At 42.7% G+C, this 25354-nt stretch overlaps 1 protein-coding gene across 4 annotated transcripts in view; it reads right to left on the reverse strand.

Moving 5' to 3' along the window:
* Positions 1-25354, reverse strand: part of foxp2 (forkhead box P2) — a 924460-nt gene that overhangs the window by 824668 nt on the left and 74438 nt on the right. For 3 of the 4 annotated variants that reach the window (XM_068050570.1, XM_068050565.1, XM_068050566.1), the window contains exon 2: positions 19410-19499. The exons of the other annotated variant lie outside the window; for it this stretch is intronic. The gene's annotated coding sequence lies outside the window, so the exon portion shown is untranslated. The remainder of the gene's footprint in view (positions 1-19409; positions 19500-25354) is intronic. 4 annotated transcript variants of the gene reach the window in all.

A 25354-nucleotide genomic window follows, 5' to 3' on the forward strand; every position in this document is an offset into this window, starting at 1 on the left:
CATGATTTTGAGCCATTTCTTTTTAAAATAGCCTTGCTCATCTCTCTTCCCTCCAACTAATTTAATAAAGGCAAGCTTTTTTCCCTCAAATGTCTAAGGAGCTTCCTCAAACTTGTTCAATGTGGAATATAACCACAAAGTTAGGAAATCCATTATTTTTTTTTACAAAAACAGTATCTAATGATTTGTGTGTGTGCTATGACAAAGAAAATTAAAATTTGGGCAGCAAAGGACGGACCACTAATAACTGAACATACTCGCTCTGGAAGAATGGAGATTATTTCAACAGCAACAGAAAGTATGCAGGACATTCTTAAATATACATTCAAGGCATTTAGCACAATTGTTAATTACAAGGAACATGCCAACAGGGCGACATAATAAAACCATTTTGTTCCTCGGTGCAAGTACAGGTAGGGATAGCATTGTGGTTATGTTACTGGGCTAATAATCTGGAGTCATGAGTTCAGATTCCACCACATCAGCTGGAGAATTTAAATTCAATTAATTAAATAAATCTGGACTAAAAAACAGGCATCAGTAATAGTGACCATGAAGCTACCAGATTGTCATAAAAAGTCAACTGGCTCATGAATGTCCTTTAGGAAAGGAAACTTGCCATCTTTATTGGTCTGGTCTATACATGACTCTAGATCCAGAGTAATGTGGTTTACTCAACTGGCCACTGAAATTTCTGAAGCTATTGATTTGCTCAACTGCACCCTCACCTTCACCTTTGATGCCCTCGTCCCCAATAAAACCATTTATTCTCTCTCACCCTGGCCATTTCTCCCAGTGTGGCCCTCATCTCAACTCCATTAAGTCCAACCAGCGCATACTTGAACGGATGTGGCGGACAACTGGTTTAGCCATACACTGCCAGATCTGACTGGGCCACATTAAGTACTATTGAATCCTGCTCTCATCTGCTAAAATTGCTCACTATTCCAGTATCATCTTGGAATGCAAAGATAACCCACGGCTTATTTTCCCTACTGGAAACCATCTTCTTGAACCCCTCTCCCCTTTCCTCCACCCTCACTTCCAGCAATAAGTGCAAGGATCTCATGGACTTCTTTGTCACTAAGATTGAGGCCATCTGATCAGCTGCCTCTACTACTTCCTTCCCTTCCACTAGCCTCCAGGCCAATCTTCCTCTAATGCTACCGGCATCCCTAGCCTTTGTAATGCAGGCCCCCACCTGCCAAGAATGAAGCACATAATTTTGCCACATGGACATTAAACTTAAAATTGGTGCTGGGAAGAATAGAGGGTCTATCACAAGGAATTGCCAGGCCCCTCGCCGGAAAGACCTTTTTTTGCTTACTGGCAGACAGTGTTGGAACAAAGGAACCAATCCCTGCTCCCCCAATACATAGAAGACATGGTCAGACCAGTTTAGTCACATGACCAACTGGCTGTTGGAGTTTTTTGAATTTGAACTTGAGTTACGACCGACCGCTCAAGTCAGAGCCCCTAATCAAAATATATGATTCTGATTGTGGTGGGAGAAATGCACCGTTGATTCAGTCCCATCCCTCCACAGATCGCCTAACATATTTTAAACTTTCCAAATTAAAGAAAGACCCAGCCAAATTGTACCATCTATTAACCCCCAAATGAGACTGACAAAACCAGGTGTCTTTAGATCGACAAATTAACTGTTTAATTCGAAAATCTAAATTCTTAAACACTAACATATAAACAACATTTAAAATAGAAAAAAATTAGTGCCCTTGCAGATTTACGCTGCTGCCGAATGTGGAACAGTCCGAGGTTGCTTGAAGTCCTCACAGCCATCCGATGGGAGGGGGAAAGGTTCTTCAACAGTAGAACAGTCCATAGTCTAATTCAGCAGCTGAAGGGATGCTTTCCTTCTCCAGCAATTAGTTCAGCAATTAACAACTTGCAAACACTTTTTAATGAATCAATTCAGCTTTAGAATTTTTGAGGGATGAAAGGTTGTCACAGTCTAACTTCCCTTCCTTCAGTTTAAATTATCAGAGATCTCTGTTCCGTTCGTGCTAGGCCAGCTGGCTGTCTGTTTCTCTGATAAAAAAAAAGTTTTTCAGCTCGTTTCAAGTCAATCGGCAACAATGTATCTCATGTCTTTGGTCCTGAGTGGCCGTATCCCGGGCAACAAGAATGCACTCTTTGAATCACAGTCTCTGAATGGCTGTATCCCGGGCAACGAAAATGCATTCTTTGACTCAGTCTCTGAAGGTTTTTGCCTTAAAGCAGCACTGCTCCTTTTTCCAGCCTTAAAGGCACACCACATTCTTCCCAGAAAAAAAAATTATAGGATCATAACACTTGCCACAGAGAATTTGAACTCGGAAAGCTGTTTGCTCTTGTACTGCAAAGACCTCTCTCCTGCCTGCTCCTCTCTTTCTCACCAGCTTTGGAATCCATTGAAGACACAGAAACCACAACAAAGGTCTCCTGCAGTGAACAAGATTTAAGAAGAATACTGGGCCCCAACGAAAAGCAAGAATTACCTACAAAAGGACTACAGTGAGCTTGAAGCACAGTAATAAGAAACTCTTGTGATATTGCCTCAAACCTCTCTATTTTTTCTTCTGCTTTTTTCTGTCTCTATTTGCATGTGCATATCACATTTGCATGCTAGCGTGGGGCGCGGCGTGTATTCGTAGCCGTTAACCGAAGTAGAATTTAAGTTTAAATTTAATAAAATTTCACTTTTCTTCTTTAAACCTAAGACAGCCTGTTTATGCTCATTTCTTTGCCTGATAATTGGAAAGTGGTGAACAAGGATTCACCAAGAGGGAGCCCAAAACATGGTGTGTTTAAAAATTAAAACCCTGTTAAAATAAGACCAGGTGAAGGCTGCAAGAGACCCCTAGACACCTTTCTCGCCTGGTCCTAACACCTTAAACTCACATATTTCTCCGGTTTCTCTCCTATCTTCCCTCATGGCCACTCCCAACTCATCTTGTCCATGAGCCCCACCTCCCCCTATTCCACTAAACTGTTGACTACCCACCTTCCCTTGCTGGTCCCCATGTCAGCTGACATTGTTAACAAATCACTTTCATCAAGTGCTGTCCCACTCACCTTTAATTCTGCCATCATTGCCCCTCTCCTCAAAAACACAAACCGTGATCCCACAGTCCTTGCAAACTACTGCCCCATCTCCAACCTTCTTATTCTCTCCAAAACCCTTCAGCATGTGCTTGCCTCCCAAATCCATGCCCACCTTTCTTGCAACTCCATGTTTGAATCCCTGCAATCTGGTTTCAATCCCTGCCACAGTACTAAAACTGCTATTATCAAATGCATCATATGTGACTGTGACAAAGGTAAACTACTCCTCCTGGTCCTTCTGCACCCATTGACACAGTTGACCACAGCATCATCCTCCAATGCCTCGCCACTGTGGTCCAGCTGGGTGGGATAGCATGCAGTTGGTTCCATTCTTATCCATCTAATTGTAGCCAGAGTATCACCTGCAATGACTTCTCTTCCGACTCCTGCACTGTTATCTCTTGTATTTCCCAAGGATCTAATCTTGTCTTTCTCCTATTTCTCATCTACATGCTGTCCCTTGGCGACATCATGCAAAAACACTGCATTAGTTTTCACATGGACGCTGACGACACCCAGCTGCTTCTCACCACCATCTCTCTCAACTCCTCCACTGTTACCACATCAGAATGCTTTCCAACATCCTGTACTAGATGAGCAGAAATTTTCCTCAATTCGGTCCCCACTACAGTCTCCACTCCCTAGCTACACTCCATCCCTCTCCCTGTCAAGCGTCTGAGGCCAAATCAGACTGCTCACAACCTTGGTGTCGTATTTGACTCTGAGATGAGCTTCCGACCACATCTCCGCAACCCTGCCCGATTCAGGCCCGTCTCAGCTCAATTGCTGCTGAAATGTTCAGCTGTGCCTTTGTTACCACCAGACTTGACTATTCCAATGCACTCCTGGCCAGCCGCCCACATTCTACCCTCCAGAAACTTGGTCATCCAAAACTCTGCTGCCTGCGGCCTTACTTGCGCCAAGTCCCATTCACTTATAATCCCTGTACTTGTTGATGTGCATTGTCTCCCAGTCAAGCAACACCTCTATTTTAAAAATCTCATCCTTGTTTTCAAGTCCTTCCCTGGCCTCATTCCTCCCTATCTCTACAATCTCGTCCAGCCCCACAACCTTCCAAGATATGTGCACTCCTTTGTCGGTTAGCTCAGTGGCCAGATGGCTAGAGTGTGATGTAGAAAGATGCCAACAGTGCGGGTTCAAACCCTGTACCAACTTTGGTAGTTCATGGAGGCTTGCCTCCTCACCTGGCAAAACACTTGAGTGGTGACCCTCAAGCTATACATTACCAACTGTCTCTCTCTCTAATGGAAAGGGATGCCAATGGTCCATTGGGACTATGGCTAGAACAACCCATCCTCTAATTCTGGCCTCATGGCCATCCCTGATTTTAATTGCTTCCCCATTGGTGACCACAACTTCATCTGCCTAGGCCCCAACTTCTGGAATTCCCTCCCTTAATTGGGAAAATACATTAAATAGTATGACAGACAAAGGCAATGGATAGTCTTTAAAGAAATATTACATAGTTTACAGCAACTATACATTACTTCAAGGCACAAAAACCCCAAAAGTAAAGTCAGTCAGCCATGGATAACAAAGCAAGTTAAGGATTGTATAAGATTAAAAGAAAAGGCCTATAAAGTTGCCAGAAATAGTAGTAAACTTGAGGATTGGGAGGATTTTAGAATACAGCAGAAGAGGACGAACAAACTGAAAGAAAGGGAAAATAGAATATGAATGTAAGCTAGCAAAAGATATAAAAACGGACTGTAAAAGCTTCTACAGGTATGCAAAAAGGAAACACTTGGTGAAGACAAATGTGGATCCATTAGAGGCAGAGTCAGGAGAATTTATAATGGGGAATAGAGAAATGGCAGAGAAGCTAAATGATTCTGTCTCTGTGTCAGTCTTCACTGGGGAAGGCACAAGACATCACCCAGAATTAGAGATCCAAGGGATTAGGGGGAATGAGGAATTGAAGGAAATTAGTTAGAAGGTTGTATTGGAGAAATTAATGGGGCTGAAGGTTGATAAGTCCCCAGGACCTGATATTCTACATCCCAGAGTGTTGAAAGAGGTAGCTATGGAGATAGTGGATGCATTGGTGATCATCTTCCAAAATTCTATAGATTTTGGAGCGGTTCCTGCAGATTGGAAGGTCACAAATGTCACCCCACGATTTAAGAAGGGAGGGAGAGAGAAAACAGGGAATTACAGACCTGTTAACCTGACTTCAGTCATTGGGAAATGCTACAATCTATTCTTAAGGATGTGATAAATGGACACTTGGATAATAATGATCTGACTGGGCATAGTCAACATGGAGCTATGAATGGGAAATCATGTTTGACAAACCTGTTGGAGTTTTTTGAGGATGTTACTAACAAAATTGATAAAGGGGAGTTGGTGGACGTCGTACACTTGGATTTTCAGAAGACTTTTGATAAAGTCCCTCACAGGAGGTTGGTTAGCAAAATTAAAGCACATGGGATAGCAGGTAATATACTGGCATGGATTAAGGATTGGTTAACAAGCAGAAAGCAGAGAGTAGGAATAAATGGGTCATTCTGGCGTTGGCAGGCTATGACTAGTGGGGTACTGCAGGGATCTGTGCTTGGGCCTCAGATGTTCACAATATATATCAATGATTTGGATGTGGGGACCAAATGTTGTATTTCCAAATTCGCAGATGACACAAAACTAGGTGGGAATGTGTGCTGTGGGGAAGATGCAAAGCAGTTTCAAGAGGATTTGGACAGATTTAGTGAGTGGGCAAGAATGTGGCAAATGGAATATAATGTGGGAAAAATGTGAGGTTATCCACTTTGGTAGGAGGAACAGATCTGCAGAGTATTTCTTAAATGGTAAGAGATTAGAAAGTGTAGATGTACAAAGGGACCTGGGTGTCCATGTCAATAAGTCACTGAAAGCTAACACGCAGGTGCAGCAAGCAATTAGTAAGGCTAATGGCATGTTAGCCTTTATCGTAAGAGGAGTTGAGTACAGGAGTAGTGAAGTCTTGCTTCAATTGTATAGAACTCTGGTTAGACCACACTTGGAGTATTGTGTGCAGTTTTGGTACCCTTACCTTAGGAAGGATATTACTGCCATAGAGGGAGTGCAACGAAGGTTCACCAGACTTGTTCCCAGGATGGCAGGACTGTCCTATGAAGAGAGATTGGGGAAGCTGGGCCTACATTCTCTAGAGTTTCCAAGAATGAGAGGTGGTCTCATTAAAATCTACAAATACTTAAAGGGAAAGACAGGGTAAATGCAGGTAAGATGTTTCCCATGTTTGGGGAGTCTGGAAACAGTGGACACAATTTCAAAATAAGGGGGAAGCTACTTAGGACAGAGATGAGGAGTAATTTCTTTACTCAGAGGGTTGTGAATCTTTGGAATTCTCTACCCCAAAGGGCTGTGGAAGCTCAGTCATTGAGTATGTTTAAAGCAGAGATTGACAGATTTCTAGATATAAATGACATAAGGGGATATGAGGATAATGTGGGAAAAAGGCATTGAAGTGGATGATTAGCCATGATCATATTGAATGGCGGAGCAGGCTCGATGGGCTGAATGGCCTGGTCCTGCTCCCATGTTCCTATGTTAACCTCTCTCTCTCTCTCTCTATTTACTCCTTTAAGATGCTTCTTAAAACCTCTCTCTTTGACCAAGCTTTTGGTCATCTGCCCTAATGTCGCTTAATGTGGCTCCATGTCAAATTTTGCTTTACAAGGCTCTTGTGAAGTGCCTTGAGATGTTTTATTACATTAAAGATGTGATGTAAATCCAATTTGTTGCTGTTGAAATGGCCTGGCAAGTCACTCAGTTGTATCAAAACCATTATGACGGACTGTAGCAGTCAAGAAGGTGGCATACCACCACATCCTGTGAATGAATAAATGAAATTACTAAATGAAACAAAGTCTGTCTCATTGTTCTTCACACACAAGGAAAGAAAGAGTACTTTAAAAAATGCTTAAGTTAAAAAATAATATATTTCAAGACAGTTAAAGCAATCATCTGGCCTGCCCCATCCACACGGTGCACCTATCGACCTATAATTTTCATATTTAAATACTATATATAGCCTATGGGCTACGTGCACTCCAAATGATGTATAACTAAAATACAAGGATCCTGGCTGAAATCATTTCACCTTTAGCTCCCCATGATGTGAGTCAGTTAATAGCACTTTTGCTCAGCCTCAGTCAAAGACAGCAGTGAAATGATGAAAATGATCTTAACAAGCATCCCTCGTGCACTTTCTATATCTTTGCAATCATGCAGTTTACTCAGCATATAGCAAATCTAGAGGATTGCACTGTGCTGACGGAAGCAAGCTCTACTGAAATTTCAAGAAGAATCTTTTCAAATCAACAGTCTTGCAACCAGATGCATGTGAAATATTCATATTAAAGGCAAGACAGGAGATGAATGTCATAAATTTACTACTGCTGGAAAATAATACCTCTGTTCCAATTAAATGAGGTTATACTAACTAAGTAAAAGTACTCTTGTAGTAAATGCAAGTTAGCATACAAATGAAAATAACAGAAGTTAAATAGGACTACAGAATTAACAAATAAGAGAAAACTTATACTGGCTATATGGATCCAAAGCAGGCAGATGGATTTGCCCCAAGTTTTCTTTCCTCCGTATCAGAGAACCTCAACGAGCTGTAACAGAGGCTATATGAGAAACGGCATAGTTAACCAACAAGGTTACTATTAAAGTGAATTATGTTGTACAGTTTTTCTTAAAAACACCAGCGGCAAGTGTGCAATAAGCTGCGTCCAGTTAACCAATGTTGCTCAGTGCCTCAAACAATATTAGCGTGCCTGTCCGCATTTCTGGAATATTTTGGCACACATTGTGCTCCCCAATTCAATACATTCATCGTTAATATATCCAAGTAGACCACAGCTTACTTGGAACTAATAAAACTAAAATTAAACAGGGTACAATTACACAAGATTATCAGCTCATTTAAATATTCATTGACAGAAGGTGAGCTTATTTAAATATTTACTCGCATCAGGTGAGAGCAGCTCCCATATAACACAGTTGTACTGAGTTGGGAGGAAGGAAATTGCAGGTGCAGGACTTCAAAGATCCAGAATGGCTCAAGATTTCAGCAACAGGCTTGGAATGAAGCGGGTAAGTACTGATTATTTTGTCAGACTGAAGTAACATTCAGGTATGTGTAATAGATGGTTCCATGTGAGATTTTTTAAGCACTTTTCGAACATGTGGTCAAGGCGAGAACTAGGCAGAGACACCCAAAGAAGGAAGCAGGGAACTGAAAGGTGGCAGAAAAGAGCACACAGCTTTAATGAGACTGACCTTCAGAGTCTCTTGGATAAAATACAAAGGAAAGAAAGGCTGTTAGTTGTCCATGGGAGGAAAGCTCAGACAAGTGGCGAACATGCACGAGGAAGCTTTTAGCAGTGGCACGATGTTCCACCTCTCGGCTCTATAATGACAGACCAGTGCTGGAAAACAAATCAATGATCTGGTGGGGATAGGCAAGGTAACACACCAACCCACTGCCTTTTCTCCCTAGGCTTTAAAAATATGATTCATATACATACAATAGAGAGGATATCCGAGAGGGGTCAAGACAGAATCTAACCGGTTAGAGCTAAGAAACAACCATTAAACTACTGGGTATATTTTATCGGCCACCAACTAGGGAGAACTATATAGAGGTGCAAATTTGCAGAGAAATTACAGAGAGCTGCAAGAATTATAAGTTAGCGATATGAGGGCCAATTATCCTAATATAGACTGGGATGATAATATTGTAAATATCAGTGAGGGAGAAGAGTTTCTGAAGTGTATTCAGGAGAATTTTCTTGACCAGTATGTTTCCAGCCAATAAAGGAGGCTTTGCTGGATTTGGTTCTGGGGAATGAGGTGGGTCAAGTGGATCAAGTGTCAGTAGGGGAACATTTAGGGAACAGTGATCATAGTATGATACATTGTAGATTAGCTATGGAAAAGAACAAGGGACAATCTAGAGTAAAAATAATTAATTGGAGGAGGGCCAATTTCAGTGGATTGTGAACGGACCTGTTCTGGGTAAACGGGGATGAAAAACTGGCAGGCAAAACTGTAATGGAGCACTGGGCTGCTTTTAAAGGGGCAATGGTTGGGGTACAATCGAGGTAAATTTCCACAAAGGGGAAAGGACAGCAAACAAAGTCAGAGCTTCCTGGTTGGCAAAAGTGGTATGCAGTAAGATGAAGCAGGAAAAGGATATGTATGACAGATGTTGGGTTAATAATACAAATGAGAACTGGGCTAAATATAAAAAGTTTAGAGTGGAAGTGAAAAAGGAAATAAGAGAGAGTATGTGGCAGCTAACATAAAAGGGTCTTCTATAGGTATATAAATAGTAAAAGGATAGTCAGAGGAGGGGTGGGGCCAAGCAGGAACCCATAAAAGGATCTACCATGGCTAAGGTGATAAGTATCAGAGGTGCTTTCCACCATCAATGTTAAACTGACTAGTCTGTAGTTGCTGGGTGTATCCTTACAACCTTTTTTGAACAAGGATGTAAAATACTGGATGGGGTAAAAATTCATAAAGAGGAGGTATTAGAAAGGCTGGCTGCACTTACAGTTGATAAGGCACCAGGATCAGATGAGATGCACCCAAGAATGCTGAGGGAAGTAGAGGTGGAAATTGCCGAGGCACTGGCCATAATCTTCCAATCCTCCTTAGATAAGGGGGTGGTGCCAAAGGACTGGAGAATTGCAAATGTTACATCCTTGTTCAAAAAAGGTTGTAAGGATAAACCCAGCAACTACAGACTAGTCAGTTTAACATTGGTGGTGGAAAGCTTTTAGAAATGATAATCCAGGACAAACATAACAGTCACATGGACAGATGTGAATTAATTAAGGAAAGCCAGCACAGGTTTGTTAAAGGCAAATCGTGTTTAACTAACTTGATTGATTTTTTTGATGAGGTAACAGAGGAGTGATGAGAATAAAGTGGTTGATGTGGTCTATATAGACTTCCAAAAAGTGGTTGATAAAGTGCCACATAATAGACTTGCCAGCAAAGTAGAAGCCCATAGAATAAAAACGACAGTTGCAACATAGATATGAAGTTGCCTGAGTGACAGGAAAGAGACAGTAGTGGTGAATTATTGTTTTTCCAACTGGAGGAAGGTATACTGTGGGTTAACCAGGGGTTGGTACTAGGACCACTGCTTTTCTTGGTATTTGCTAATAACTTACACTTGAGTGTACAGAGCACGATTTCAAAATTTGCACAGTACACAAAACTGGGAAGTATTTTGAACTGTGAGGAGGATAGTGATGGATTTCAAAAGAACAAAGACAGGCTGGTGGAATGGGTGGACTTGTGGCAGATGAAATTTAATGCAGAGAACTGAGAAGTGATAGATTTTGACAGGAAGAACGAGGAAAGGCAATATAAACTCAAGGACAAAATTCTAAAGGGGGTGCAGGGACAGAGAGACCTGGGGGTATATGTGCACAAATGGTTAAAGGTAGCAGGATATTTTGAAAAAGTGGTTAAAATAGCATACGGGATCATGGGCTTTATAAATTAAAGCATAGAGTACAAAAGCAAGGAAGTTATGACGAACCTTTATAAAACTCTGCATCGGCCTCAACCGGAGTCCATTTCTGGGTACCATAATTTAGAAAGGATATGAGAGGGTGCAGAAAATCTTTCTGAGAATGATTGCAGGGATGAGAGACTTCTGTTACGTGGATAGACTGAAGAAATTGGGATTATTCTCCTTAGAGAAGGTTGAGATGAGATTTGATAGGTGTTCAAAGTCATGAGGGCTCTAGACAGAGTAGATGAAGAGAAATTGATTCCATTCGCAGAAAGATCAAGAACCAAAGGATATCGATATAAAAGGTGAATGGCAAAAGAACCAAAAGCGATACGAGGAAAAACTTTTCTTTACACAGCGAGTGATTAGGATCTGGAATGCGCTGCTCGAGAGCACGGTGGAGGCAGATGCAATCGTAGCTTTCAAAAGAGAATTGGATAAGCACCTGAAGAGAGGAAATTTGCAGGGCTATGGAGAAAGGCAGGGGAGTGGGACTAGCTAAACTGCTCTTGCAGAGAGCCAGCACAAACTTAACTGGCTAAATGGTCTGCTTCTATCATGCAACCATTCTATGATTCTTTTCTATGATTCCCCATTAAAATTAATAGTTGTATAAGACACTATACTTCGGTTAAAGGATTCATGCTGAATTTTACAATATGGGCCACCAATTCACCAAATAACAATTACTGGCAAACATTAACTTAAAAACTATTGCTCCAGTTTTAATGGCAGATCCATTATATCAGCTATCTAATGCTATCTGGGAAACATCCCATAATCGTTAGCCTTCACCTAATTGAATCAATCTTGCTGTAAGAGAAACTGGCATACAATGTCCTGAGAAGACAAGGAATCAGAGGGCCAGGTTGTTGATGCGGCACTCCACGCTACCTGTGGCAGGCATCACATCGTGAAGCAGTGCACAACCAGAAACTTTCAACTCTTTTCTGTGATGAACAGCATGGTTGGCATTTTCCCCAGCCTCGAGGAAGCTAAAGGGACAGAGAAATTTTCAACGCATCACATTAAGTTGGCTCCTTGAAGTGTTCCTGTCTCTGGGCAACTTTCCCACCGGCGGGCTGTGAGTGGAATGGGCTCCGCGTCCCCGAGAGGTGGGCAGTGAATTAAGATAGTTAAAGCCTCAATTAACAACCATATTCATAGAGGGAGGCATGATCTCCGGTGTCGCATGGGCCTCCTGCTGTGTCAGCAGCCCAGCAATGCATCAGAGGCAGCTTCACAGTGGGAGGTCCCGTTGTGTCACAATTGAGGCCTTTTAATCATTTTTCAGCAGTAATTATCAAATGTTCATGTATCCCCAAGCAGGAAGCATTTCACTGCATTAGGTTCAGGGAGACTGATGTCTCCACTACTACTGTACCTGATGCAATGGCAGCCACTCCCCTCCTACTGAAGACGCCTTCATTGCGCCACTGCCACTCCTGCTGCTGGCCCTTCAGCAGCACTCACGCTGTGAAGGTAGTCGGCAGCCATATCTGCAGGCCGCGCTGAAAGCACCTCCCGACTCTGGAACCCAACCAGCGTCCCTAGTTGGGCTCTCGGAGGCGACCTGTTAATTGGCTACCTCCCGTAAGACCACGCCGGGGGTCAGGCATCAGACACCAGTGGCATAAGGACCCAGAAATAGGCCTGCCACCAGAGATTGTTGAAAGTCTGGAAGATTCTTGCTGATGAAGCCAGAGATTTTTCTTCATTGTTTATGAAGAAGACATTGGTAATGACAGGCAGTATCCTGATAGAAAGTACACATAGTAGTAACTGGAAGAACACAATGCCCTATGTTCCTCTGCCACAGCCCTTTTGATGTCATTTCCTGCATGTTACACCAATGTGCTTTGTTGAATGATAATTTTCTTTAATCCAGTGACTGGAGATATGAATTTATATTTATATTTTTTTTTTAAAAGACACCCTTCAGCTGATGATCACCTAGTTTGCTACAATGTATCCTACAGTGCAATGCGTGTGAGGAGAGAGACAAACTGTCTGCTAATATCTGAGCGAGAACCAAGACCCAGGAAGTTTAAAGGAACTACCTGTTCTCTCAGCAATCAGAGAAATACTGCTAACTGCTATGTTTGAATAACTGAGTGACTGTCATGAGACAAGAGCTTCCAGCTCTGTGGCTTTAAGCTGATCCTCTGCAGCAGAGGAGAAGCAACTGGACTCTGGCATGACCTGACCCTCAGTGGGGGTCCCTCTCTCTCTCCATTCCAGCTTGAAATCTTTCAAATCCTGCCTGTTGACTGACCAGCTTTGCATACTGCAGCTACAATCAGAAACCTCATTGGAGGAAATGATCCACATCATTGTTTCCAAGAGACCTACTGAACCAGTCAGCTACTTCTTCCAACTAAAAGCCTCAAGACCAGTGAATACAGCTAGAAGCCAACCAAATCACCAAATATCACAGACTGTATACCTTTTTTTTTAAATGGACTCTAACTCAACCAATCTGCATTTCCCCACTCTGTAACCTACTTGTATGTGTGTAAACCTCTAGTGTGTGTGTGTGTGTGAGTGAGAATGAAAGTTGGTGCGCTGTTTATTTATTATTTCAGTTTAGGCACAATTAAATTCGCCTCTTTGTTTGTTAAACTCAAGAAAACCTGTCCAATTACCTACTTGTTATGATCATAACAAGAATCAATCAAACACCTACTGAATTGGCCAGTACATTCACTTTAAGAAAGAATTAATCCTGTTGTGGTCATACAAGGAGAGGAAAAAGAGGGAAGCCCTTCGACCTCTCTTCACTTGACCGTAACACTGCATCACTTGCTTTCTCATTCCCAGACAAGAATGTGGATCTTGTCACTTGGGTACAAAAGGATGGTTATTGTGCTGGCCGAGCAACCCCAAGGTTGTAAGTTCAAATCTCTGTTCAAAATGTGAAATTGACTTTAATTAATCTGGTAATTTGGGGGCTAGCAACAGATAAAAGACCATGAAAGCTGTAGAATTGTTGTGAAAACCCAACAGTTTCATTAATGTCCATCAGGAAGGGAATTTTCCATCCATACCCTTTCAGGCCTGCATGCAATTCCAGTCCCCCTGTTACTCATATTGCACTCAGGTAAACAATGACAACAGCTGGAGGAGTCCAGCACAAGGCTGTCATTTTTCAGCTAGCATTTGCCAGGTATCTGACATTACACCTCAGCACCATACAAGTGGCATGTTTGAGGGAACACCAGACTACCCAAGCACAAACTCTAGTGATGTAGCCAGCAGTGGGCTCCTTCCCAGAAGCAAGCTTCCATGAGAGGAGGCCCTCCTCAGTCCTATAACCGTATAAGTACTCCCAGAACAGCCAACCACCTCTTGTGATACTGGCCTTCACAATGCACCAAGAGAAGCACTAGAGTGGTAGATAGAAAGGCCCAGTAAGACATGCAGGGGAATAATCTGAGGAAAAGGTAGAATAGCTTCTCTTCACTCTTGAGCTCCTTGTAATAAAGGAAAATTGTTTCCTTATCTCACGCTCGGTTATTATTGCTAAAGAAAGGTTGCACTTTTTTAGATTAGAGAGATACAGCACTGATTTAGGCCCTTCGGCCCACCGAGTCTATGCCGACCAACAACTGCCCATTTATACTAATGCTACATTAATCCCGTATTCCCTACTACATCCCCACCATTCTCCTACCAACTACCTACACTAGGGGCAATTTACAATGGCCAATTTACCTATCTACCTGCAAGTCTTTGGCATATGGGAAAAAACCAGAGCACCCGGCAGAAATCCATGCGGTCACAGGGAGAACTTGCAAACTCCACACAGACAGTACCCAGAACCGATCCTGGGTCGCTGGAGCTGTCAGGCTGCGGTGCTAACCACTGCACCACTGTGTGTTTTTCATTCACATTATATAGACTAGCATGGTCATGAAAACTGGAGAGCTTTAGTGTAATGTAATGTTCTAAGATGGGTTCTGGATTGAAGAATTTATGATTTTTGCAAAGGCAGGAGTGATGGCAGTGGGAACAAAGGGAAACTGCTACACAGACGAGAACCATTCATTGACGAGATAAATTCTGATGCCCTTTGCAGCTTGCTGAGGAGTTCACCTAATAACAGTCTTCCAGATGCCTCACGCCATGTTTTTCTACCTTTAAAGCAGCTAAAGACTATGCTCTCAGAAATCTCCATGTCCAGCCTTTTTTGACGGAAAAATATCCCAAGGCACAGCAAGCTATAATTGTGATGGATGCATATTGCAGAGCTCCTCCTGGTTATCAAGGGAGCAGAAATGCTCCTTTCAGACTCTTATAGTTCTCTCACTGAATACTCTGGTCAAGGCATTGGCCTCACAGAACAATAACTGAAGAGCATTACATTCAGTTGTGGCATAGTGGTAATGTCACTGGTCTAGTTATCCAGAACCCAGGCTAATGCTCTGGGGGCATGGGTTTGAATCCCACCACTGCAGATGGTGAAATTTGAATTCAATTAATAAAATCTGGAATTAATAGCTCATCTAATGGCGACCATTGTTGATTGTTGTAAAAACCCATCTGGTTCAGTAATGTCCTTTAGGAAATCTTACCTGGTCTGGCCTACATGTGACTCCAGATCCACACAATGTTGTTGACACTTAAAATGCCCTCTGAAATGGCCCAGCAAGCCACTCAGTTCAAGGGAAATTTGGGATGGGCAATAAATTCTGGCCTAGTCAGCGATGCCCACATCCCACAAACTGAATAAAAAAACTTTTGGAGTCATTATCCATTGTGTCATCCACAAGCCACCCATTCATGTGACTATCCTCCTTCCAAAAGTCAGAAGACAGAATTCACGAGAATGAGGGCGTCATGGAAATTATTAGTAAAATCCATCAACATGGCAGGATTCTTTGCATCTAGTAATACATTATCTGGACAGTTAAGATGTTCTATTCTATTCCTTTCTATTAAGAAAGTTGAGTCCTTAACTGTAGGAATCTTGAAGGTTGATAAAACTGGATCGCTCTTTGATGCTGCTCCCTTACTGTCAGGCTTAACCAGAAAAGTGCATCAATTTTCCTAATGAATACAAGCCTGGACAACACTTGATGTTTCACGTAGATCCTCTATGACTGCTTGAAATGAGCCACTAGCATAAAAATAGAGTGCAGTCGTTACTTTTGACAGCCATAGGCATTCTGTCCAGGCCATTGGTTTTCATGTAATAGCTGGCACAGCTCTCTTATTGCTTCTTTGGTGAAATGCACTTCTCTCACAGAGCCTCTCACTGAGATCTTCATGAGATGTAAATTCTTCACAGGTCTCCTCACTGTCCATCCTTTCCTCCATCCAGTACTGCCCCTTTTCCTCTTCCATTAAAACTGTAGAGAGGGTTTTCCCATTAGGAATCCCATACTTGGTGTTCAGAACCTCTTACTGTGGGTGGGGACAAAAATATCCTGGTTTTACAGTCTGTCAGAAGCAAGTCCAGCTCAATCTAGCAATCCCTTGAATATTTCTTCATGCTACAGGCTCCAAAGTAAAGCACTTGGTTAGTCTTATCTGATCCGGCAACCTCATCTAGAATGTTCCAAATTATGCATTGCGAGTGTAATTTCTGGGGTTTTGTATGTCACAGAGCCCCTCATTTGCACACGTACAAAGCAGCAGCTTGAAGAATCGGTAGGTGAATTGCAGAGGCCTCAGGCCCAATCATAAATGTCATTGCGGTCATTACAGGTTGGAAACCCAGCATAGATAGGTCCCACCTCATAATCTAGCACTGAAATAATGCCCCACAAATGCTATTAATAAGTGAATAATTTCACCTGCTTTGATTTTTGCATGAGGTCTACATTGAAGGCAAACCTAGTTCATATGATGGCTGATTCTGCAATGGTGCACTGATCAAGTACGCTCACATTCCAGGAGCACGCATCACTAAATTAAGCAAGTAAGTTTCAGCACCTAATTCATAAGGTGCCAATTTAATAGGTGAAAAATGTTCCAATTTTTTATAATAGGCCTCAGAAGAGTATGTGTGAGCTTAATTATACATCTTGATATTAGTCAACTGTATTTAAATTGGTCCAGTGCCAACATCAACATTTTTATTTTTAAACGTGTTCTCTCTTTCACGCTACTCACCCGCAGTTGGGATTTCCTGCACTGGCCTTTACACATTAGATTTTTGAAAATGTGATTGACAGTTGAGTGTAGCATTTTAAGTTTTTTTTGTGCTCGTCACATAGATGTATCAACATTATTTTTGGTATATTACAGGCTGCTAGTATGTGTTGTTATACTGCAAAACTACTTTTAAAGATACCTTTTCCCACAGCACTGTTGCATACAGCAGCTACTTTAGCACTAAAAACATTCAACATGGAAATTCCATTGGGCATTCCAATGGCGGTAAAGGATTTGGAAGACAAAGAGTTTATATGAAGGAAAAAAAAGCCAGTTTCAAGTGCAACCCAGATGTCTGGCACCCACTTAGCCTCATCCCTGGAGCAGTCTTCAGACCTAGGCACACTTAAATGAAGATGCCTGAACAGATATGTCTTACTGCATGAAAGAGGCTGTTAGATTTATGCTATCTAGTTAAGCCTTATGCATGAACTTCCACAGGGATAGCAGCTTCCATGATCATTTTATCTAGTGTCAACCCTAAATTACCGGATGTATTAAATTCAATTTCACAATTTATCATGGTTGGATTTAAACTCATGAGCTCTCTGTTTCCAGTCCAGTACCATAACCTACAATCCCTACATATTCAATCAGAGATTCTAATGTTGTGACAGATTGGTCAGAGAGGGGGCCCAGTTCTCCTCATTGTCTACACAAGGTGTCCAAAATTATCTGCACATGGATATTGCATAATGTCACAATCCAGGAAGATCAAACCAAAAGGCACAGCCTCAAGTCTTGGTATAGGAGGAAGGAAGAAGAAATGTTTGATAGCATCATGCAGTGAGAGACTTTGTTTGACAAGGATTTTACTTAACTCTTATAAATGTGTCCTTTCATGAACAATCCTACAGTATTAAGCACAATCTACTCACCCCATGAACAGACAATGCCCAGGTCATAGAGTGATAGAATTTTACAGCACAGAAACAGGCCCTTCGGCCCAATGTGCCTGCGCCGACCATCAAGCATCCGTCCTAACTAATCCCATTTCCCCGCACTTGGCCAGTAGCATTGTATGTTATGGTGTTTCAAGTGCTCATCCAAATACTTCTTGAATGTCGTGAGTGTTCCTGCCTCTACCACCCCTTCAGGCAGTGTGTTCCAGATTCCAACCAACCTCTGGGTGAAAAATTTTTTCCTCAACTCCCCTCTAAACCTCCTGCCAATTACCTTAAATTTATGCCCCCAGTTGTTGACCCCTCCGCTAAGGGAAAAAGTTTCTTCCTATCTAGCCTTTCAATGCCCCTCATAATTTTGTATACTTCAATCAGGTCCCCCCTCAGCCTTCTCCGCTCCAAGGAAAACAACCCCTCCTATCCAGTCTCTCTTCATAGCTGAAATGCTCCAGCCCAGACAACATCCTGGTGAATCTCCTCTGCACCCTCTCCATTGCAATCACATCCTTCTTATAGTGTGGCGACCAGAACTGTACACAGTACTCCAGCTGTGGCATAACTAGCATTTTATACAGCTCCATCATAACCTCCCGGCTCTTATACTCTATGCCTCAGCCAATAAAGGCAAATATCTCGTATGCCTTCCTAACTACGTTATCTACCTGTGCTGCTGCCTTCAGTTAAACAATATCTCTCCTACGCACGTGCCTATTAATCCATCGTCAACTACACCAACCCTTCTGTAAATAAACTTTGACACTACAATTTAAAGAATATGCAACCAGTTTATCTCCTTACCACTGTGAGGGTTTAAGGTACACAACATGGCCTACCTAATCTTGTGCTCTTTGTAAATGTTACCTCCATAGGAACAGTTAGAATGGTGGCAGCCTTAATGGGGCCTCTTAGCAAACTGTGATGCACTACATCTTTGTGCTGTGTCATGCAATGGTCCTGCAATTACTGCCATCACGCCAGGTTTGTGAAAACTAGCTTTCCATGTCCGCTAATTACCATTTCTTCAGTCTCTAAGGAGTTGGTTGAGTTGGGTGCAGGTAGCATCACATCAAGAAATAGTCTTATCCATGCCTCCTCCATCTTGCATCAGTTGTTAGGTCCCTTAACTGCCACTTAGGAGTATGAAACCCAAAGTTCTCACAAGCCAATCAAACCTCACCCAGCCAGAAGTGAGAGCCACCTTTAATTTGGAGGCTCAAATCTCAAAAGTCTCAATCACTGTTTTTTTGAGGGAAAATACAGATGTGCTTTGGACCTCTATCATCAGAGGTTCCCCAACAGACGCCTTTGGAGTTGCCACTGGCTCTGTGGTAGCCAGCAGGTTTCTGCATTCCTTTTATATAAATGAATAAAATTCAAAGTAGCAGTCTTGTAGAGTCTTTGGCATACCTTGAAGGGAGCTCTGAACATACCTGAAAGAGTGCCTGAAGACCCTCTGCTCATTAATGAGCTCCACTCTACAGGTGACCCCTCACCTATGCTGTCCCCCAATAGCTAAAAACCTGTGGATCTACAGTAGGGGAACAGCTCAGTCTGGCCATCCAGGTTATTCTGTTCCAAAGCAGTCACCTCCACATGCCCCTCCTTATTTGGGCTGTGTGCTTCACAGCCCTCCTGATTCTCTTTATCTGATTCCCCTGAGGTGCATGTATCTCTGCTGGTACCTGCATGCTCAGGAGTATATGACCCATAGTCATGAGATGGCGCAGCTTCCTGCTAGTGTCTGGTGGCAGGGACATCATCTTGGGAAGTCCCTACACAAAAAGAAAAGGAATATACGTGTTATCATGGTGCATTAAAAGGTTGCACATACAATCTCAATGGCACCATAGTGAGTGCCAACTGATGTTGGGCTAATGCATCTGCATGTTAGTGAGGGAATGAGTTTGAAGAGGGAACACAAAGAAGTTAGTAGAGCACTTGCCTAATGGGGTTTCCACCAAGCAGCCAAGTTCTCCCTGGCCTACACCCTCTATTGCCTCGATATCTGTAATTTGAAGGGTTAACTCATGCAGTTTCAAAATTCAGAGCCTCCCAATCCTGCTGACAGTGCAGTAAGCCCTGGCTATATGAAGCCTTCTGATTTAAATGTAAACATTTGCTTTCAACATTTGAAAGAAAAAGTACTGCTTTCACAAAAGCATATCACATCCCACTTTGTGTGAATGGATGACTAAAGCAATTTCAGGTGGCATTTTCACTTCTTGTCACAACATTTAATGTCACATATAACTATTCAAAGTATGTTTATGTGCCAGTCAAGCTTAAGCTTGAACATTATTCATATGGAAGTGCAAATGTGAAAAGATGCAGAGGTTTTGCCAGTGCCATCATTGCTCCATGCAAATAAACTTAATTTGAAGGGCAAACTGCAAACAACCTCTTTATGACAACCTTCCTCAGGCCTGAAAGTTTCTTCTCATCTGCATCCATGACCTCTAGAAATGGGAGGTACACTCACTTGATCAGCCACCTCCCCCCATACTTGCTATACATTATAACGCAGAGGAGAAAGTCCCCAGCCCAAAATATGATAAACCTCCTTTGTTGCTTCTGCTTTAGTGGAACATAATTATCAAAGGGGCATTTCTGCCCATATGTTCTTGCTGGCCTTCCAACCAAACCAAACAGCTGTGTTAAAATGAAATTTCTGCTTCAATACTTTTCTGCCCCTTTCCTTTGCTGCAGAGAACATGTTCAAATTATTCTAAAGAGCTGGCCTTGAGAGAACAGCATTCCTCTCTACTTGAACGACCAATTGTGGAGGTGCAGCAATTCTACTTGCATTTTTGCTGGGATCCCTGATTCGGCTCTATGGTGGCATTGTTATGACTGAGGCTGGAGGAGTGCACAGTCTTTCTCTAGGTCCACTTCTCCACGGGTCACAACATATATTTAAATGTTTTACCCAGTTACTGAGAAGGCCAATTATATACTCTATTTTTATTTCAGAATAAAATCCACCAACCAGGTTTTTTTAATAAACAAAATGATTAATTTATTATAAAACAAGACTTATTCAATAAAGATGCAAAGCCTATTAACACACAGGATGAAAGTTCCCTTCTAAATTAACCCAACACACATGCACACACCAGTTAAAAAAAGTTTGTAGAAATCTCCTTACAAAAAGGACAAGAAAAATACTTTGGCTAAATACTTATTAATTCTTGAAGGAAAAGAGGATAACATATGCAATGTTCTTCGCTGGCCCTTTTAGTCTGGCATCCAGATACTCGTAGGTAGCTGTAACTGGGATCTTGTTGGAGCAGTTCTCTTCAGGCAACATCGAGGATTAGTCTGGCAGGCTTTTTTCAGGAGAAATGCGGCATCAATTTCTCCAGTTCACAGATGGGATTCTCAGGGTTTCTCAAAGAGGTGGAAAAGGATGAGCTGGTGGCTTCTCTCTTAGCAGGCTTACCCCCAACTGAACCAAAACAATATCCATAACGAAACCAACTCTTGACCACCATAAATCTTGACATGTCACTTCTCTGTAAACAACTCCCCTAGTCACCAAGGCTCCTGCTGTTTACTTAGCTTAAGACATGTGGCTTCCAGTTCAGGTTTGTTTTTAAACAAAATCACAAGTCCTTCCAGTGACCTTTTTAAAAAAATAACAAAGTTCAGCATCCATGGAATATCTTCAGTCTTTCAAATGAATCCATTTCCACAATTTTTTTAAACACAAGTCCTCAAAAGATGTTAAAAAATGGAAGCACTTTCCTAACAGGCATATTCCAAAACATGAATTTTACTTTTCATACATACACTCAGCTGCCTCTGATGCCTCCCTCACCTTTCCTTTGTCCAAGTCAAACTGCCCTCTAGATGTTGCCCTAGCCCTGAATCAGTAGGTTTCTCTACTTTCTCTCCTAACACCTCTCCAAGCCCCTCTTGTCGATGAGGCCCAGTTTCTGCTCCTTTGACTTCCATCACATTGAACCACTGACCACCCAATTTCTCTTCTTGACCCACATGCTTGCGGACATTGTAATTGGTTCCCTGATCTTAAATACTAACTGTCTCACTTTCATAACCACCACCATCTCTTGCCCCTTCACCTGGGAGGAACCACAAAAGTGCAGAATCACAGAAATGGAGACTTCAGGATGGAGTGATTTGGGCTGCAGGGGATAACAAAGATACAGAAAGGCAAAGCCATGAAAGTGCTTTAAATATGACAATGATTACCTTAAATTTGAGGGATTTAGAGACTGGGGGTAGAGTTTTATGCTCTCCCTCGCAGCGGGTTTGGAAGCAGGGAGAGTATAAAATCGGATGAGATGGTGACAGGGGGGCCCCACCACCATCCCGTCTCCACTGATATTTAGTCTGGTGTGGGAAGGCGTGTGGACAACCTTCCCACCTGCCACCAATTGAGGCCCTTAACTAGGCAATTAACCCCCAATTAAGGCCCTCTTCCGGCTGCAGCTGCAATTACCTATGTGGCGGGCGGCCCTGTCGCCACACGAGAAGAACGGCAAAAAACAATGTGTGGGCTGCTTCCTGGCTCCGGGGAATGGAGGGGGGTGGGAGGGGTGGGCGGTGCGCGTGGGGGCTCGTTCAAAGGTACAGCTTCTGAACAAGGGACCTGGCATCAGGAAGGGGGGGCCCGCTGAGGGCCATCCCCCCTGCCCTTGCTGCCGATTCCCCTCCCCGCGACCCTCACCCTGCGTGGGGTCTCATTCAAAGGCACAGTGCCTGAATGAGGGACCTGGCATCAGGAAGGGGGGCCTGCTGAGGGCCACACCCCCTGCCCTTGCTCCTGATTCCCCTCTCCTCCCCCGCGACCCCCACCCCGAGAGACCCCTCCTGCCTTGACCTACCTTAAGCCGGGTTCCAGCGTCGTTCCTTGGGGTCTGGTCGCTGCAGCTGCAGAAGCAGCCACTGCCTTCACGGTGGCGCTGCAGCTGCCAGCCCGATTGGCCGGCAGCTCAGCAATGCCGGGACTTCCAGCAACGGGGTCCTAAATCCTATGGAAGGCCCTTTGTTGTCCAGTTAAGTGCCTGATTGGCACCAAATTTGGCAGACCTTCAGGCTTCCCCCAATGTCGAGACCCCCGCCGCCAGCATAAAATTCCCCCCAGGAGTCAATGTAAGTCAGTGAGGAAAGGAGTGATGGATTATATGATATAGAGTAAATTACTTGCCTTAAACGTAGTTGGCTTTATTCTTAAGGTGTACCTCTGATCGAAACTCTAATTCATCCTAAATCCCAGAATGATACTTTTTATTTCTATGCCTGAGTTCCCTTTTCTTCACTCTAAATATCATGTTAGTTCCTTTCAACTACAACGGTGACGCCCAAGGCAATATGCCCATAAGGATAAAGAAAAGACAGAAAATTACAGCCTACTCACTGTTTCTTCTAAAATAGGACAGATACAAATATTCTACAATGTTAACATTTTGTTGATGAAAGTTTTAGCTGATATCTCTATATAATGATAGAAATTTTTTTCGGAGTTAGTGTTTCAGGTTTTCCATTTGTTACATAGAATTATCTTTGTTTTGTAACGTCACATTATCACCCAAATAAATTAGAAAAAAAAGTTATTTTCTTTGTACCCCCATTGTGGCTTTCCTGCCCAGTGAAGACAGCAGGAAGATCCAAGACCAGAAAAGGTCATAAGGTGAGCTTTTATTTCTAAAAAAAACTTCCTTGAGGGGCAAGGAGCAGCAGAGAGCACAGTGCTCCTCCAGACGCAAGACGAAAGTTTAGGCTTCCCCTGCCTCCCACTCCCTGCCTTCCTCCCCAAAACGCCCACTGTGGCTTACCAACTTGACGGTAAGTCTAACTTTTCTGCTGATGAGCAGGCTCCTGCCACCCAAACTTCTGCTCCTACCCACTAGCCAGTTGCTGCCTGTTTTGAGTGGGCAGCTGACTAGATGCATGCAAATGTGGGCCAGGAGTCAAAAGTCACCCAGGCCTCATGCTGCCAAGGTTGAGGGGTTTGACATTGGTCCCACCCCTCTCGCCAACTGAATCCCACTCCAGGTTAAAACTGGAGTTAAAATGATTTGAACAATAACCCGACAGTTATGGAGAGTAATCTGTCTTTGTTTATGAACTTCTTTGTGCCTCGAATAATTTCCCTGTCTTACCAAGGCAGAAGATGCAATCCAGGCAATGGTGAAAGACAAGGTAATTCAGACACTAGAGAGGTTTAAAATTAATAAGGAGGACGTATTAGATAGGCTGTCAGTACTTAAAAGTGGATAAAGCACCAGGACAGGGTACTGAGCGAAGTGATGAAGAAAAACGCAGAGGTCATAATTTGTCTTCCTTAGACTTGTGGACGGTGCCAGAGGACTGGAGAATTGAAAATGAACACCCTTGTTCAAAAAAGGGTGTAAAGATATGTCCAGCAACTACAGGCCCGTCAGTTTAACTTCGGTGGTGGGGAAACTTCTAGAAAAAATAATTCGGGACAAAATTAATAGTCACATGGACAAATTTGGGTTAATTAAAGAAAGCCAGCATGGATTTCGTAAGAGAAAATCATATTTAACTAACTTGGAGTTTTTTTGAGGAGGTAACAGAAAGGGTTGATAAGGGCAATGCAGTTGTTGTGGTGTACATGGCCATTCAAAAGGCATTTGATGCAGTGCCACACAACAGACATGTGAGCAAAGTTATAGCTCATGGAATAAAAGGGATGGTAGCGACACGGATATGGAATTGACTGAGTGACAGGAAACAAAGAGTAGTGGTTAATGGATGTTTTTCTGGCTGAAGGGAAGTTTGTAGTGAAGTTCCCCAAGGATCAGTGTTGGGACCGTTGCTTTTCCTGATATATATTAATGACCTAGACCTTGGTGTACAGGCCAAATTTCAAAGTTTGCGGATGATACGAAACTTGGAGGCATTATGAACTGTGAGGAGGATGGTGAAGAACTCCAAAAAGACATAGACAAGTTGGTGGAATGGGCGGATAGGTGACAGATGAAGTTCAATGCAGAGAAATGTGAAATGATTCATTTTGGGAGAACAAGGAAAGACAATATAAAATAAAGGGTACAATTCTAAAGGGGGTGCAGGAGCAGAGGGACCTGGGTGTATATGTGCATAAGCCATTGAAGGTGGCAGAACAGGTTGAGAGAGCAGTTAATAAACCATGCAGTATCCTGGGCTTTATTAATAGGGGCATACAGTACAAGAGCAAGGAAGTTATGTTGAACTTATATAAGACACAAGTTTGGCCTCAGCTGGAGTACTGTGTCCAGTTCTGGGCACTACACTTTAAGAAAGATGTGAGGCCATTGGAGAGAGTGAAGAAAAGATTCACAAGAATGGTTCCAGGGATGAAGAACTTCAGTTATGAAGACAGATTGGAGAAGTTAGGACTGTTTTCCTTGAAGAGAAGGCTGAGAGGTGATTCGATAGAGGTATTCAAAATTATCAAAGGTCTAGACTGAGTCGATAGAGAGAAACTGTTCCCACTCGTGAAAGGATCAAGAACGAGAGGGCGAGAGGGCAGATTTAAAGTAATGGGTAACAGAAGCTGCTGAATTGAATTATAAAGGTCTCTAATTGGGGCTAAGCTTGCCCTTAGCAATAGCTGGGCACTTGATCTATATTAATTATCTAAACCTAGGTGTACAGG

The sequence above is a fragment of the Heterodontus francisci genome, chromosome 18 (genome assembly GCF_036365525.1).
Source record: "Heterodontus francisci isolate sHetFra1 chromosome 18, sHetFra1.hap1, whole genome shotgun sequence".
NCBI classification, from domain to species: Eukaryota; Metazoa; Chordata; class Chondrichthyes; order Heterodontiformes; family Heterodontidae; genus Heterodontus; species Heterodontus francisci.